The 18,318-nt window shown below is 40.4% G+C and overlaps 1 long non-coding RNA gene across 4 annotated transcripts in view; it reads right to left on the reverse strand.

Moving 5' to 3' along the window:
- LOC106508330 overlaps positions 371-18,318 on the reverse strand; it is a 52,513-nt gene continuing 34,565 nt past the window's right edge. For 3 of the 4 annotated variants that reach the window (XR_002343367.1, XR_002343366.1, XR_001305115.2), the window contains exons 2-4: positions 17,975-18,196; positions 9,639-9,828; positions 3,125-3,617 (exon numbers count right to left, since the gene is read on the reverse strand). This is a non-coding gene — a long non-coding RNA (uncharacterized LOC106508330). Of the gene's footprint in view, positions 818-3,124; positions 3,618-9,638; positions 9,829-17,974; positions 18,197-18,318 lie in introns of those variants that run through there. The other variant, XR_002343365.1, reaches the window with a different exon arrangement.

The following is an 18,318-nucleotide window of genomic DNA, read 5'->3' on the forward strand; positions in this document are numbered from 1 at the left end:
AGCTTGGCATGACATATCTTGTGGGGCTAAATGTGCATCTTGGTGGAGGAATATTGTTGAATATTGTTTTCAAACAATGTAAGAAACATGTGTCTGGTGATTACTGCAGAGAAAGTTAATTAAACATTAGTCAAAGGGAGGAGTTCCTGTTGTGGCTCAGCAGAAACAAATCTGACTAGTATCCAGGAGGATTTGGGTTGGATCCCTGGCCTTGCTCAATAGGTCAGGGATCCAGCATTGCTGTGAGCTGTGGTGTAGGTCACAGAGACAGCTCCGTTCCCACGTTGCTGTGGCTGCTGTGTAGGCTGGCAGCTGTAGCTCTGATTCACCCCCTAGCCTGGGGACCTCCATATGCCCCAGGTGTGGCCCTAAAAAGCAAAAAAAATTTTTAAATTTAAAAAAAAATAAAGCATTAGTCAAAGGAAAAGCAAAGTAGAACTTTCAGATGAACAAGGGAAGCAGAGTGGGGAATGGAATAAAGAGCAGCTTGAACAAACCTGCCAATATAAGAAAAGAAATAACAGTGTGAAATAATACTTTATGTCCTCCAACTAGGTTTGGCTGAAGTTTTCTCATGGTTACACTGGGTTTACAGGTTTTTGTAAAGAACACCACGAAAACGAAATACCTCTTTTGTCACATCATGTCAGGTGTTAGATGACATCCATGGAACATCCCTGGCGAAGGGAGTGTTTACCAGGTTTCTCTGCTGTAAAATGATCATTATTCTTTTCCTACTCAATTGTTTGGAAGCCAACAAATAAGTCTCCAACCTCGTGGATGGGAAAGCAGAAGCAAGGCAAGAATTCAGCACCACCTACAGGAATGGCAGTATCAGCATTTTGAAGGGCAAGGGGAACACTGAAATGAGGCTTTGAATCTTTTCCCTTATACAAATAAATGTTTTTAAAGCATAAGCATGAAAGTATCAAAGTCAAATCTATCAGTCATTACAATAAATGTGAAATGACTGAAATTCCCATTAAAAAGGAGAGATCGTTCAATGGGAGTGATGGTGAGATAAGAGTAGCCAGATACTGTTTACTATAAATATGTTTAAAACAAAGTGAAGATATCAGTTAATTAAAGGAATGAGTACCAAACAACTGCTTTTTTAAAAGAATGGAGCCAATATCAAACAAAGTAGAATTTAAATTTAAAAGTATTAAATAGGAAAAACAAGGGAACATTACATATTGAGACAAGGCTTACAGCATAATTTAAGAAGACAAAATGAGTTACAAATCTGTGTGCTTAAAGCAATTATAGCAGCTAAATGCTTAAGGAAAAAACTATTAGAAATGTAAGGAGAATTTAGCAAAATTTCAAATATAGTGAGAGACTTCATTGTACATCTTTCATATTTAGACAGATCCAGTATACAAAAGCAAACAACAAAGACATTGAGAAAATAAAAAAATCAAATTATAGATATATTTAAGAAAACTACTCATTTTTCTTCTTATATACCTGGTATATTTATAAAAATCAATTGTGTATTTGTCCATGAAGAAAATATTATTTGAAAAAAATTAAGGTAGTTTAACAGGATTTAATAAAATGAATAATGAAAAAGTAATCAAAAGAAAATCTTAACTTTTAAAAATTAGAAATTAGAAATAACTTCCTGACTTATATAGAATATAATAGTATATACTTATACTATTCTGGTTTTTCTCTACAGAAACAGAATTGAAAACAGGGACTCAAATACATATACACCATATCGATGTATATGTATAGTAGCACTAGTAACAATAACTAAAAGGTGGAAATAACTCTAATGTCCATCAGCAAACGAATGGATACACAAAAATGTAGTATATCCATACAATTGAATATTATTTAGCCACTAAATTGAATAAAGAACTGATGCATGCTACAACATGGATGAATCTTGAAAACACTATGCTAAGCAAAAGATGCCAGCCACAAAAGATCACATATTGTATGATTCAATTTATATAAAGTGTACAGAATAGTTAAATCTATAGAAACAGAAATTAAATTAATAGTTGTCTAAAGATGGAGAGCTAGGGAGAAATGAGAAGTGATTGAGTATGAGATTCATTCGTGGGGTAACAAAAATGTTCTAAAATTGGTTATGATACTGATTGTGTAACTCTAAATATTCTAAAGCTATTTAATTGGTTTCCTCAGAAGCTGGTTTCCCAGTACATAAGAATATACTTTCGAGGATGTTTATTGCATCATTGTTCATACTAACACAATAATTATTACAATTAGAATTACAATTGAGGTTATAGAAATAAAGTGACTTTTGATCTATAGGGGGATGTTTGGATTAATACAGTACATTCATACCATGAAATATGATAGTCATTAAAAAGCATGAATTCATTTCCTAACAATTGCCTTTAAAGAATTTCCATGAGTTTTTATGAGAAAGACAAATTGTTCAACTCTGTATATAATGTGATCACATTTCCATAATATAAGAAATGACTAATACCTGCTTGCTACTCATATATTTGTGTATATGTATGCACACAAACACACACACAAATGTTGTACATGATAATCACAGCATAAGGAGAAGTGTGGAAGAATGCCCCAGGAGGGGTGGGTCATTGGAGGTGTGGGGGAAAATGATGATGGACTTTCCAAACAGATACCAAAGCCATCTATGTGTCTGACACCTGGGTTTAAAAACTGAAAATATTGGAGTTCCTGTCGTGACTCAGTGGTTAACAAATCCGACTAAGAACCATGAGGTTGCAGGTTTGATCCCTGGCCTTGCTCAGTGGGTTAAGCAAATGTCGTGAGCTGTGGTGTAGGTCGCAGACGCAGCTTGGATCCAGTGTTGCTGTGGCTCTGGTGTAGGCTGGCAACAACAGCTCCGATTCGACCCCTAGCCTGGGAATCTCCATGTGCCGCAGGAGTGGCCCTAGAAAAGGCAAAAAGAGGAGTTCCTGTCGTGGCGCAGTGGTTAACAAATCCGACTAGGAACCATGAGGTTGTGGGTTCGATCCCTGCCCTTGCTCAGTGGGTTAATGATCTGGCGTTGCTGTGAGCTGTGGCGTAGGTTGCAGACATGGCTCGGATCCTGTGTTGCTGTGGCTCCAGCGTAGCTACACCTCTGATTAGACCCCTAGCCTGGGAACCTCCATATGCCGCAGGAGCGGCCCAAGAAATGGCAAAAAGACCGAAAAAAAAAAAAAGCTGAAAACTTTAAAGCCACTAAAATCTAAGATCGGTATAATTTAAATGTTAGCTTCACAGGATTCAGTCTCCATCACTCAGTAGTTGTGTTAGCACCACTTATTTGGGGCACATTATTTAAACTCTCTGTGCCTCAGTTTCCTTGGCTGAAAGGGAGATGAAAATAGTACCTAGTTCAGAGTACTTACTTGTAAGGATTGAGAAAGTTAATATGTACAAAACATTCAAATTGTGTTTGCCATTTTTGCTATCTATACTGCTGGTTCCTTTTGCAAATTTCATGCAAAACCACAGCTTGTCCTGTTCAGCAAGTAAACAGATGGTTATTTTTCTTCTCGTTGGCTTTTCTTCCTCTTCTCCCCACCTTTTTTTCCCATAATGGAAGGAAGCATGCTCCTGGCTTGTTCTGTGGCCACTCTGAAGTCATGGCAACACTGAAATGAGATGTAGGCCAAGCATCAGGCAAGGCCAAGTGATAATACAAACAGACTTAGCAGATTAGAAATATGGACAGCACATAATAAAATGAGATGTATCTTGGGAGAAAAAATGCAAACTAATTTCCCTAAGAAGAAAGTAGTTCAAGACAAGTTCAACCTGAAAGGGAAGAAATGTGCATCCCAGGGAAATGGCGAAAAGGAAAGGGGAGAGGAAAGGGCACTGGCAAAAATGCAGCCAGAAAGTCCCTGTCCTACATAGCACAAGCCCAGGAAAAAGAGATAACACCTCATGGGATGCCCACGGATAAACATCTACTCATCCTATGGACTGTTCATTTGTACTTGATTTACATTTTCCAATTCTAACAGAAGCCAGGGGTCAAGTGGTTGATGTAACTGTACACCAAGAATATTTTTTCCATTGCATTTGTCATTATTTTGGCAGTTTTCACAACCAAATTAGAGCAATCACGGGGGGTCTGAACCACTGCTGGGCACTGGACCCTCACGACACGCACAAATACCAAATCTACTACCAAGGGAGGTCTCGGTCACAGAGCATAGGCACAGCCTTGGGTTCCAAAGCTATTGCCAAAAAATATATTCCAGCTGGTGCTGGGTGCTGAGCACTCATGCTGTGGCTGCCTCTGTAAACCGAATGTCCCTAGAGCCTGTCTTTCCTCTCCTGTAGGTCAGGTCACCTCAGGAGGCTTTGTGTCTGTAGACAAGAGCAATGAACTCCTCTTAATTAAGAACTAAGGCTTTAGTGTGAAACTGATCAATAAAGACAATCCTACTTGAAATCCTTCCCCATCTTAATTGGCTTAAAACTAACATCAATGGAGAAAACATAGAGAGGCAGAATGTAATTAGCCTAAGGAACAGGTCTGGGAGGACCAGGAAAGCAGCAGATCCAGCAGAGGCTGTGATACCTTTATCACATTCCTCCAGGGATGCAGAACCCCCGGTGAGGAAAATGATCAGCCTGGGAGGGAACCCCAGACGGTGACGACCTGCTTTCTCATTGTGGCAGAAAATGTCCTCGAGAACTAAATTTACCCCCGAAGCAGATCAATGTGTTTTCTGATTTCTCCTTTCAGACAATCTTGTGGATCTACCCCCAATACCTCAACATCACTGATTTGACTCTTCATTTAAATCCCCTTTATACAGGCTCCCAAACTAATCTCCCTTCCTCTCTGCCTTGAAGCCCCCCACCCTTACACACCACCCTTGAACACCACCCTCAAATTCACTTGTCCTTTAAACAATGAAATGTGTGTCACACAAGTGATTTCCCTAAAGCACTAATCTGATTATATCAGTGCCTCATGCCCCAATTTAAAACACACAGTTAATTTATTCAACAAAGTTTTAGTATGCACATATGTGTGTCTGGCACTGTGCTGGGCACTGAGGCTATGATGATGAAAAAAAGCAAAGAAGCCCCACTTTCATGAAGCTTAGAATATAATGGGGGAAGAAAGACAGTCCAACGCTTACGTGGTTTGGCAACCAAGAAGACATGGTTAAATATTGTGAAGAAGAAGGGCCTGTGAGAGTCTGTCTCAGAGGCTCCATCTAGCCTGGGAGGTCAGGAGAAGGCCTTCCTGAACAAGCAACATGTGAGCAGAGATCTGAAACATAAACAGGAATCAACTAGGCCAATGCTTCCAGTAACCTATTAGCAGGCTAAGGAAATTAATTCATGTGTCACAACCAACGTCTTTTGAAATGAAATAATAATAGACTAGACTAGAGTACAGGAGAAGAGAGAAGCACAGAAGAAAACAAAACAGAGAACGGATCAGAATGTATTATAGGAAGCAAGGGTTAGTATCATTTCATGAAGTGTTTGTACTGGGTTGAATATAAAATGTATTTCTTACTGTGGACTGTGAACTAGACAGTGGGGGAAATAAGTAGGATGGAAGCACATCCCAGGAAGGGAACAGCCTCTTCAAAGGCTTAGTGGTAAGAGAAAGCATGAGATGTTTGCCTTCATTTATAAGCTGAGAAAGAACACACTCATCATCCATTCAGCAGATACTTTTAAGTTCTCTTTTAAAGCAACACACACAATGGGAATCACAAGGAAGAATCAGGTGGGATTCCCTATCTTGATGCGTTTTATGTGCCATCAGGACAGACAGACTGGTATGTAAGTAAATATCAGATAGATTTGAAAGAAAAAAACCCTGCAGAATAAACAGAATATAATAAGAAGAGGACGAAAAAGTTCTATCTAAGAAGATCTCAGAAAGTTTTATGAAAAAGGAGGCTTTTTCTTGAGGTCTGGAGAGACAGGTAGGAATTCAATAAGTAAAAATGCTGTGGGAGGAAACGACGAAGAGGTGCAAACATTCCAGGATGGGGAAGTGGTGATGAAGGTATGGAAAAGTAGAGGGCATATCTGGAGAATGGTGAATTGGGCCAGATCAATGAACCTGGGAGTAGAGAGAGAGAGTCGTTGGAAAGAAAGGCAGGAGATGGTAGATGGAGTCTGGATTGTGCAGGGTCTTGCCTACCTTGTTAAATAGTCTGGACTTTGCAGGCAAAAAAGAACCAGTAAAAAAAAAAAAAAAAAAAAGAAAAGAAAAAGAACCAGTAAAAGTTTCTGGTCAGAGTGTAACCTACTAGCTGATGTGTATTAGTAAGATTCCTCTGGTAGCAACATGAAGTAGAACAGATTAGTGGAAGTGGCAATGGGTAAAACAACTAAGAGGAAATCGCAAATCCCTGCATTACATTTATTAGGACCTTAACCATGGCGGGCAGTGGGGATGCAAGGGAAGGCACATCAGCCCAAGGTGGGCTGGGAACTCTGGGGGTCAACAGCTTCTCACAAGGATCAGAGTGGGTCAGCATCTGTCTCAGCCTCCAACTGTGATAACTCAGACAAGTTCTCTAACACTCTCTGCATTGGTTATTCCCTCTGTGAGTTGGGGAACATAACTCTGGCCTCTGATACAATCAGCGGAGCTGGGGAAAATAGAATGCATTCAAACACGTAAAGCATTTATAGCTCACTGGAGTAAAGGTGCCTTAAATCTACAACAATCTCAGCAGCCCCCAAGAAAGCCAATTGTTTAGAGTAATAGGATTAATGGGTGGCATTTTTTTTAGTCCTTACCACCTTCTTATTGTTGAGCTGCCTCAATTTCCTTTTTAAATGTTTTCTTACTTTTTGAGAATGAAAATTAAAGACCCGAGGGTCATGATAGAATTAAATGAACATTAAAGCAGGCCAGTTTCTATAACTAATGCTACCATTAATGCATAATAAATGATTATTTCCAGGAGGTACTACACATCATCAAATCTACTGATGTCCTTTATTTCTATGCATCCCAGATTCTTGATTCACTAAAATATATTAGATCATAATCTGTTAGGTAAGCAGAGATCTTGTTCACCTGATAGATCCCTATCACCTAACACAAGCAGACACCCAGCATTGACTGAATGAATGAATGAACGAACTACAGGGTCTTCCCTAGTGAGTACGTACATTCTCCTACCAGTGAAATATCATAGAATTATTTTTTGAGGAAAAAATTAAACCTTATTTATTTTTTAATTTTTAAAATTTTTTATTATAAATGATTTACAATGTTCTGTCAATTTCTGCTGTACAGCAAAGTGACCCAGATATATATATATATATATATATATATACATTTTCTCACATTATCCTCCATCATGTTCCATCACAAGTGGTTAGATATATAGTTTCCTGTGCCATACAGCAGAATCTCATTGCTACTCCAAATGCAACAGTTTTCATCTACTAACCCCAGACTCCCCATCTATCCCTCTCCCTCCCTCTCCCCCCGGCAAACCCAAGTCTGTCCTCCGTGTCCATGATCTGTTCTGTTTTGTACAAGACAGATCACTTGTGCCATATTTTAGACTCTACATATAAGTGATATCATATGGTGTCTGTCTTTCTCTTTCTGACTTACTTCATTCAGTATGAGAGTCTCTAGTTTAAAACCAAACCACTAGGAAAATACGTCACAGTCTTGAAACAGCAAACAGACAGGCTATATTATCATTTCAAGTAATACATTGGTAAAAAGACCACATGGTCCTCATCAAAACAATAAGGTGCCAGTACTAGGGCAAGAACAAAGGCCTTGACAGAAGTGGTATCTGGTAATGAGGGCCTGTCCCTCTTTTCAAAGGAGTCACAGCTCGCTCCTGAGTTGCTTACTTTTCCCCCCTTGACCTTCGTGTTGCCAAGGGATTGTATCAATAGAGCTCTGTTATTTCAGGTGGCAAAGTAAGCAATACTGGGTTTAGGCTTTCATTGTATTCTGTTTTATTAAAACCAGATTTTTCCAAATCCGGTATTTCACAGCTCTCTTAATTAAGCAGATAACAGTTCCTCTTTCAGCTCATTCCTAAATCCTAGTGGTCAACACAATCAAGATCCCCTTTCCCTTCAAGGGTGAGTGTCACTGCAAGATTGTTCTGTCCCTCTGTTGCAGGCCTCGGGGCCCACCGTGGCTGCCACTGAGAGGGAAGATTCGCTTCCCATACCAGTGTGACATCGTCTTTCATGTTTTTGCTGGGTCTTCAGGCTGAAAGATCTAAATGTGTGAGCATTTTAAGAAAGGCGCATCTGCATCATGATGGCCAGAAATGAATACTCTCAAGGACCCTTTCAAAGTTCTTACCCAAACCACTGCTCCCAACTCCACATCTTAAAAATAACTTCATGCCCCTGTATATAAAAGAAAACCATGCATAACAAAACCCCAGAAGTCCCCTTTCCCCTTCTAAATTGGTGAGCTTGTGGATTTTGTTTTATTGTAGTTGGTGGGAAACGGCGATGTGTGTGTTGATCCTTCTGGTAAATAGGAGAGTGGCAACAAACAGCAATGGGGAACTTCAAGGCTTCTCCAAGGAGCTAAAACTCAAAGAGCCTCCGCCAGCAGAGATAAAAATTGCTGGACCCTTCTCAGCCCACCTGTCTCACTGTAATTGTTACAATGTTTGTAAGGATCTCCCCACCCCAGCCAGAGGTGCGTGGCAGTGCTTAATGCAGGGGTGCATTTTCTGCATGGATGCCTGGCTGTCCTCACAGCAACTAGCGCTGCACCGAAACCCGAGGCCCTGCAGAAAGGGCTGCCAAAGAGGCAGAGGTGGGGGAAGCAGAAGGCTTCACCAGAGGATTTTTAACCTGGTCTGGAGAAACCCTTACCCCATCCTGGCTTGGGGGACAAACTGACCTTGCACGTGGCAAGAGTGAACAGATTTCATCAGCTCAGCCAAAATTCCAGAGGTTTGCTGTGGATGAGCCCAGGGACATCCCAACCTGAGTCTGCATCTTTCAGGTGTTCTCTCTCTCTCTCTCTCTCCAGATTCTTCACCATGGAGTCCACTGCCTACTACACCCAGAACTTCTGCAGCTCTGCCATGGCGACCCCCAGCTGCTCCCTGCCAAGCTGGCATCAACATGGACTCTCCACACCACCCACCTTGGGCCTGCCCCCTCTGCCTGCTTCCCCCATCAGGTCACCATGACAGCTGGTGGCACATCCTTTCCCCAAAGAATTATTTTAATCACAGAGTTCTTTTGTGGCACAGCAGGTTAAGGATCAGCATTGTCACTGTAGTGGTTCAGGTCATTGCTGTGGTGTGGGTTCCATCCCTGGCCCAGGAACTTCCACATACCATGGATATAGCCAAAAAAGAAAAAAAAAAATACAACAACAAAAAGAATTATTTTAATCAGACCTAACAACATAAAGGAAAATGTCCAATGGGCCCAAACACATTTTTTTCCAAAGGGAAAAATATATTTTTTAAATGTATATATATATATTTCTAAAATTTCTGAATTTTATTTCCTACAGACTGACTTCTAATGTTTGCCTCATTCTAATTTTTCTTAAGGAGCCGTACATAAATGATATGCTGAGGCAGAAAGGAGGTGTGATCAATAGCATCATTTGGGTCAAGACTCTATGTTACAAGTGACAAAAATCTATTCAAAATGGTTCATACCATGGAAAGGCACAGGTCCAGGCTCATCTTCAGGCATGACTGAATCCACATATTCAAACAATGCCAGCAAGTGTTTGTCTCTCTCCATCCCTTGGCTCCCCTTTCCTCTGTCTTGGCTACATTCTTGGCTGAACTTTCCTTTGTTTGTGTAAAAAAGACCAGAAACTCTAGGCTTCAGGTTTTTACCAATCTAAAAATTCAAGAGGAAAAAGAGCTATACTTTTCCAATAGTTTCTGCTAAAGTCCCAGGGTTGCCTCTCATTGGCCCAGCATGGGTCACATGTCCATCCCGAAGCCAATCACTGGGATTTTAACTGAGCAAGGCCAGCCCTGGAGCAAGGAAAATGAGATCAGCTCTTCTTGAACCACAGAGACTATAAGCAGAGAAGGAGTGGGAAGAGGGGTAAGTCCCCAAAAGAAAATCAGGTGCTATTAACAACAGATGCTAGAAGACTAGACTGGCAAATGCCATCATCTCCATCTGCCTAGAATGAAGTTGAATAGGGCCATCAGATGGGCTGTCAGAAAGAAAGTGATTAAGCCTTTTGCTACAATTGATGGTATGCATGTGCTTAATGATAACAGATGAGATCCAGTGCCAGTGAACAGCTGCAGAAAAGGAGCCAGCAGGGTTGAGAGTAGAAGCCAAGCAACAATCCATCTTACAGCCTAAGAGTTCCCCCAAGTCTGTTTTACTACACGAAATGCCCAAACTGACTCAGGCACTTTTCAAGCTGCAAAACTTGCTCCCATGCTCAGTAGATATATTTTAAACTGCTTTATGACCAACAGTTAAACAGGAGGAAATTAAGGGAGAAAAATCAAGGGTACAGCTTCATGCATAAAACTCAGCCATACAATTAACAGAGCCCACATTAATCACACGTCAGTTAGGCCTCAGTGGTTTGATAGTTATTCGTCGACAGAAAAAAGCCAGTCCTGATAGTCAAAAAAGGCTGATGCCAATATAACTGAAAGACTTAAATGTAGGGCCCCTACCATTACTTAATCAGGTAGCCACTCTATTTGTGGTATTTGTGCAATATTTGGTAATTAGGTTTTTTAGTGTCTCTCCCCCTTTAGTTGCAGCTCTTTATCCCACCAACATTACTTTATCTAGATGTTCTGGTAGAAGATGAGATGTGTTTTTAATAATAATAAAAATGCTTGTATTTGTAGATCACTTTGTACTTTATAAAATGGCTCACTGGAGTCTTCCAGCAGCTTTTGCAGATAAGCAGGACAAATATTATTCTCCCCAGTAACTGCTAGAGTGTCTGGCTTGGACTTAGACTTGAAAAATGCCAATGGAACCCAATTTTCTTGGAGGCAGAATAAGGCATCTACTCCTTGTGACTGTGGGGCTTATGGAGCTTTTGTTCTGGAGTAAGGCACAGAACAGAATCACCCTTAGTACTTAGAGTCCCTGAGGTCACAAGTCAGCCCTGTGCAACTACAAAATCGTTAAATACACCTGGGTTTAAATAGAACAATAATTATACAGAGAGGGAAGAAAAGCAATCAAATAGAAAACATGAATAGATGTATTTCACAAGATAATAAAAAAGCACTCTAATGATGCTCACACTTGTATTGTGGTTAAGAATACTTCATAACTTCTCAAAATGCATTATCTCATTAGTCCTGAATCTCTACAGACCAGAAGTACTAGAAAGTCCACAGAACTTTGAGAAATATGATAAGAAAGAGACAAGGTCCTGCATTGCTGAAAGACCTCATCTCTTTTTGAGTTGATGATATAGTAAATATATTCAGGAAGTGGTTCTTTGTTTTAATAGAAAAATACTGGCCCCTTGGCTTAATGCTGGCTAGCTTTTTGCATGACTCTGGGGCCAATTCTTGGAACTACTATTCCCAAAAATGATAATTATAAAAAGGCAGCTGGATTTACTCTCTAAATCACTCACTTCTCCATTCATTTAGTCTACAAACTTTCAAGGACACAGTGCCAAGTTCTACAGTGGTGCAAGGGATGTAAAGATGGAAAAGTTATAGTCCCTGAACTCAGTGGCTAGATATGCAAGCCAACCATTACAGCAGCAGCAGTAGCAACAAATAACACCAGATATTTTTGAGCACTTACCATAGTCTAGGCACTGTGCCAAGTACCTTCCTTGTATTATTTCTTTTAATCTTTCCCACAGCCACTGAGGCAGACAATATTATTAATGCCATTTTACGGGTGAATAAATTGAGGCTCCAAGTGGTTAAGTGACTTGCCCAAGCTCACATGGGCAGTTAGAGGTGGACCTCAGAGCCAAGCTCAGGCAATCTGACCCCACAACACCTCCTCTTTGCTCTGTAACTCATACTTTGTATGAATGCACTAGTCATGACATGGATGAAGTTCAGTGGTAGCACAAGGGAAGGAGCAGTAATATACCCAGGAAGGAGTTAGTTAAACACCACAGGAAAGAGAGGATTTGAGCTGAGACCTAATGGATTTATAGCATTTTTCCCAGGCTGAATAGCTTTGTAAAGAGCATTCCAAGCAAAGGGAGCAGCATGGCCCAAGCACAAAGGCAGGAAGAGAAGCCGGGTACATTCTGTGATGTACAACTAGATCTGAGTGGCTTGGGCAGTGAGCAAAGGCTGGGGAGGACTGGGAGGCAAGGCCAGGGAGGAATGCAGGATCTGAATACTGTGCCTTAATTATATAAGGTACCTAAACCATTGTCTTCAGCTATGAAACGAATCTGCCATTTAATTTCTTCTGGCAATTCATAGCTCTCGCTGCCTTATTAACATCAGAGTGAGTTTGACCTTAGTCAGCCAGGGTCTGGTTTCCTTGGTGAACAGGCTCATTTTACTGTTACTGTTTAATGTCAAAGGTCTCTTCTCATAAAGACTTTAATATCATGTTTGTTTGGGTTTTGTTTTTAATCCTAAGAGAGATTGTAAATGTTATAAATTATCGATGGAATCTAAGCTAATCAGTTTAGATTCAAATTTGAATTCATCAAGTTGTATCCTTACTCTACATAATCACAAATGTGTATAAATATAATTGAGTTTAAAAGACTAGAAGAAAATAGGCCAATATTTTAAGAGTTGCTACTAAATACTGGAAATTTTTCTATAGTTTCTAAATTTTCCATAATGAGCATGTAACACTCTTAGGAGTACAGAGAGGAATATTTGTAGAGGGAAGACCAAATCAAAGTAGGAGTTCCTGTTGTGGCACAGTGGAAATGCATCTGGCTAGCAACCATGATGTTGTGGGTTTGATCCCTGGCCTTGCTCAGTAGGTTAAGGATCCAGCATTGCTGTGAGCTGTGGTGAAGGTTGCAGACATGGCTCAGATCCTGTGTTGCTATAGCTGTGGTGTAGGTTGGCAGCTTGTAGCTCCCATTTGACCCCTAGCCTGGGAACATCCATATGCCTCAGGTGCAGCCCTAAAAAGAAAAAAAAATAAAAGTAATAAATAATAAATAAAGTAAAATAAAAATAAAAGTAATGCACACACATAAATCAAAATTCAAATTTTCCCAAAGGACTAATAATGAAAATAATACCCTGTTTCTCACGTCTACCCTTAATCTCAAACCCCCAAAGTCAACCCACTAGTTCTCTAACTTGTTTATTCCACAGTTACATAGAAATACTGTAGTTTTTCTATGATTCTACAGTATGCAAAAATTTATACACTGTGTCTCAGTTTGTCCCTTTTAGACATTCAACTTGCTGCTATAAGATTTAGCTCACTATTATCAGCTCCCATCTGTCCTGCCCAGCTTCCCAACATAGTTATAACATATTTACTTCTCTATTGTTTGGTTACTTTTGAAATGTTGGGTAACAAACATACACCATCATTTCTTATTCCGCCAAATATAGTCTGTTCCCTAATAGCCCCGCTGGTACAGTGAGCACTCCTAGCCTTATCATTAGCTCTGCTATCTCTCTTTTTTGACATTCCAATCTTAGAGCAACCCAGGTGATAACATTTACATGTCATTCTGTAATGAAAATTAAATATCCCATGCTTTCTCTATCAGTTCATATTTTTTTGGTTTCGGGTTTTTTTTTTTTTTTTAGGGCCCCACCCGCAGCACATGGAAGTTCCCAGGCTAGGGGTCAAATCAGAGCTGTAGCTGCCGGCCTACACCACAACCACAGCAATGTGGGATCCATACCGTGTCAGTGACCTACACTACAGCTCACGGCAATGCCAGATCCTTAACCCACTGTGCAAGGCCAGGGACTGAACCCGAGCCCTCATGGATCCTAGTTGGGTCATTGCCACTGAGCCACAAAGGGAACTCCATATCAGTTCATTTTAAAATCTGAAAACCAATACCAGCATTGACATTATTGGGATTATGTGAGCATTATTCATGGAGGAATCAAGTGTATTTGTGAGTGTAATTTCATTCTTCTGTGTATCTGAGTTTCTTCTGGTTCTAAGACTATTTTTAAATTTTTCATTACATCAGGTATTCTATGAAGTTTCCTTTTTTTCTTCCCAGGAGCCCCTTCTCCCAGGGCCCTCTGTCCTGCTGGACTGTATGTCCACCAGGTGCAATGGACAGTGCGGTTGATTCCCCAAATCCATTCCATCCCAAACAATTAGGTTGAAGAGATAGTCATGCTCTTAGTGAGGGTGTTCCCAGGCACCTCTCCTAAAACCACATCACCCTACGGCACTTCCTATTCCTCCTCTGCTTTATTTATCATACTAGCATATGTCATCTAATTGCATAGCTGCTTATCATCTCTTTACCTGAATGTAAGCTCCTATTCCTCCTCTGCTTTATTTATCATACTAGCATATGTCATCTAATTGCATAGCTGCTTATCATCTCTTTACCTGAATGTAAGCTCCATAAAGGCAGGGCATTTTGTCTGGTTTTGTTCTTGTTTTTGTTTGTGTCTTTTTTAGGGCCACACCCTCGGCCTATGGAGGTTCCCAGGCAGGGGTTGAGTTGGAGCTGTAGCTGTGAGCCTATGCCACAGCCACAGCCACAGCAACACCAGATCCCAAGCCATATCTGCTACCTACACCATAGCTCATGGCAATGCCAGATCCTTAACCCACTGAGCAAGGCCAGGGATCAAACCTGCGTCCTCATGGATACTAGTCAGATTCATTTCCACTGAGCCATGATGGGAACTCCCATTTTGTCTGTTTTATTTTCCACTTTATCCCCAGCACTGAAAAATAGTGCCTGGCACAGGAGGCACTGAATGAAAGAATCAAAATGACTTTATCTCCTTTGCTAAAGACTGTTCTGGCAATGGGCTGCCTCATAGGCCAGTATGGGCCCATGAGCTATGGGAACGTATTTGCTGGAAAAGAAAAGTCAGTCTTTCTCCTGCTAGTTATGAACAAAGAAGCATTTGCTCAGGTTGCTTCTGGCAGCCACGTATGACCAGGAGGAAAAGCAGCTTTAGGAGGCAGCTAATCCAGGAAGAGCAGGGCAGAAAGATGGTTAAAATCCTGGACCTTTGTCAAAATTTGAACCATTGAATCAATCTGGGAGACCTCCCTAATTTCAGTTTTTGTTTAAGCCAATTTGAGTTGAATTTTCTATTACGTGCAGACAAAGAATCTCACTGGGTACCTTAGCTCTGCTGAAAACCTGTCATCTTAGGAACTCCCTTCACTGCCTTTATGAACCTGAGTCACACTTTCCTGTACCCCATGTCTTCCTCTGTGGTTTACTTGCTTGTTTTATTGGGACACATCCTGGATAGCATTCTGAGAAGTCATTTTTTTTCTAAGCCATTGAAATGTTTTCATTTCTCCCTCATACCTCCGAATTTTGAAAGCATCATTCAAATTGCCTTTTACCATCTGCTGCTATTGATGGGATATTTACATGAGATGGCTTTATTCTGGAAAATAAAATTGCCACACCTAGAAAGTAAAAATACAGATATGAGACCACATTTGTGTTTTGGAAAAACAAGAAAATATCTGTGACATACTTATTCTAAAAAATTATTTATTGTATTGTTTATTTGAACTTCAAATTTAAGTAGGTGTCCTGTATTTTGTATGTTAAACTTATTGGGACATTTTAGAAAGATATTCTTTCTATCCTTAATATTCTGAAATTTTGCCATGTTTCCAGTTGAGACTCTTTAAAAAAAAAAATGCTTTATATTAGTGTTTCTGAGCCCCCAGAAAGAGGGTATGGTTGTTATTGACATGTTTAAATGTTGAGTCACCATTATTTCCAGGCCCTGGCTCTCTGACAGCCTGGACTTGAGGAAATGGAGAAAGAAAAAAAAAATTAAAAAGTTTCTTCCATCTTAGAGTTTGAAAATCTTTAAAGAGAGTAATTATCAGAGCAGAAGCATGGTATGGACTCTAGTCTACTCCGTATAGGTCTCGATTGTCTAGTAGAGTTAATCTGGTTTCAAACCTTGCCACCCAACCAGCATTTCAAACACATAACAGTGAACAATCTTAGGAAAGGGCCAAGAGTTCAGGCTGAAGGGCTTTGCTTTGTAATATTCTGGACACATCTCCAATTTCCCATGTAATTGCTCCACTGTGAACAAAGCATGGAGATACAATATCTCCAGAGGGGAAGGTTTTTCACTGGCAAGATACATAGTCCCTGTGGTTAGCTCTGAGAGAACCAGCCAGAAAGTAAATGAAGAAGCAGAGATAAGAAATGATCACCTTGGAAAGCAGTGGTAAAGTCAGGCAAGGTAAAAACAAAAAACAAAACAAAACGAACAAACAAAAAAACCAGGGCAAATAAATTAGGAGAACTGCAGAAATGAGACGGAAGAGATTTTAAAAATTGACTTTAGGCTCAGTGAACTGGACATGAAATTCCTTAGAAATTACCTAAACCAGCCCCTCCTTTATAGGTGACAATACCCAGACTAAGAGAGTGGAGGAGACTTGCCCAGAGTCACAGAACTAGACTAGACCAGTTCCCCTGATTCCCAGTCCAGTGTTTACTCCACTCCGTTGCTGCTGTGGTTTGGGACCTATTGCACAAGAGCCCTATTTAATCATCTTGACAGCCTCTGAGAATGATAAACTTTCTCTGCAATGATCTGACTCAGTTCAGGGTAGCAGCTTCACCAAATGCCCCCATTAAAATGCATTTAACTCCAGAGCAAGATTTTAGGGGGCTTAAAAAATGTTCCCTTGACCAAAAATATTGCCTGCACCCACCTTCCTGTGTGCCTGAAATTAAACCTTGATAATATCTGTTGTAATGCAAATGACTACCTTTAACATTTTTCTTAGATTTTTGAGGAGGCTCCTTAACAAAGAAGAAAGTCTTAATGGTATGTGACAACAGACAAATACATTGTGATTGGACAGGGGTAGGAAGACTGGGACCCATCATGTACAAATAGCAGCAGGTGCCTACCTCACCATCAACATTTCGTATCAGAACAAAGCAACAGATTGCTTTGTGCTCTAATCATTTGCCTGTCATCAGATTTTACTTTTGGTGTCTGATGTCACAGTAAGATATTTTAGTAGACCTACTTTCCTTGATTACTTGAATAATTCACATTTTGTATCTGAATATGGGGTGTTTTCAGCAGAACAAAGTCCCTTGAAATGGCAATTTTGATTTCAGCATTGAGACTTGGCTTGCCTGGACTCAAACTTGAGGAAAAATTTATTTCCCACACGTCCTTTGGATTTTTGAAGGTCATTTGCCTCCTTCTCTCTGTGGCCAAAAGTTAAGGAAGATGAAGATAGCCACTGGGAGTTCCCTGGTGGCCTATCAGTTAAGGATCCAGCATTGTCACTGCTGTGGTGTGGGTCACTAGGGTCGCTCAGGTTCAAACCCTGGCCCAGGAACTTTTGCATACCATGGCTTCAGGAAAAAATAGAAAGATAGGCATTGGCTTTTTGTTAACAAAGAAGTAATGTTAATTAAAGCTGGTATAATATAGAGTTGATAGAGGCCAAGGATAGATTGCTATGCCTTGTTAAGAAGAGAATGCAGGTGGAAAGGTGGGGAAAATTAATGTAGACAGCCTTTTAAGAAGCTTGTCTATGACCAAAAAGAGAAAACCTTTTATTGGAATGTTTGGTTGGGACCTCCCATTGCTAAGAACCCAACATAGTGTCCATGAGGATGTGGGTTTGATCCCTGGCCTTGTTTGGTAGGTTGAAGGATCCAGCATTTCCATGAGCTTTGGTGCAAGTCACAGACGTGGCTCAGATCTGGCACTGCCGTTTCCATGGCTCCGATTCGACCCCTGGCCTGGGAACTTCCATATGCTGCAGGTTCAGCCGTAAAAAGAAAAAAGAAAAAGAAATATTTGATTGGATATTGATTGGTTAGTTGGTTTTAAAAGGTGGGAGACAGAAGCATTTCTATTACCTTGGGGGAATGAGTCAGGTCCTCAGCTTCTTCATCTGCATATTGCAGAAATGCTAATACCACTGCAAACAAAGTGTCTGTCCAAGGTCATCCAATTAGCCAAAGCATCGGGATTAAAATCCAGCTCCTTCAATAGCTTGTTGACTTGGGCACATAAGGTCTCTCCATTTCACAACTGTTTTTGGTTTTCAGTGGGTCCTAGACAGATGTAGGTGGCCATTCCTGTACAAATACATTTGAAAAGAGATGCAAGGTCGTCTTGGGCATTTCAGGAATAAGAAAAGTAAATACTTGGTCAAGTAAACACTTTTCATTCGTCAGATGCTAGGGTAAGCACTTAACCT

This window comes from Sus scrofa, chromosome 4 (genome assembly GCF_000003025.6).
Source record: "Sus scrofa isolate TJ Tabasco breed Duroc chromosome 4, Sscrofa11.1, whole genome shotgun sequence".
Lineage (NCBI taxonomy): Eukaryota > Metazoa > Chordata > Mammalia > Artiodactyla > Suidae > Sus > Sus scrofa.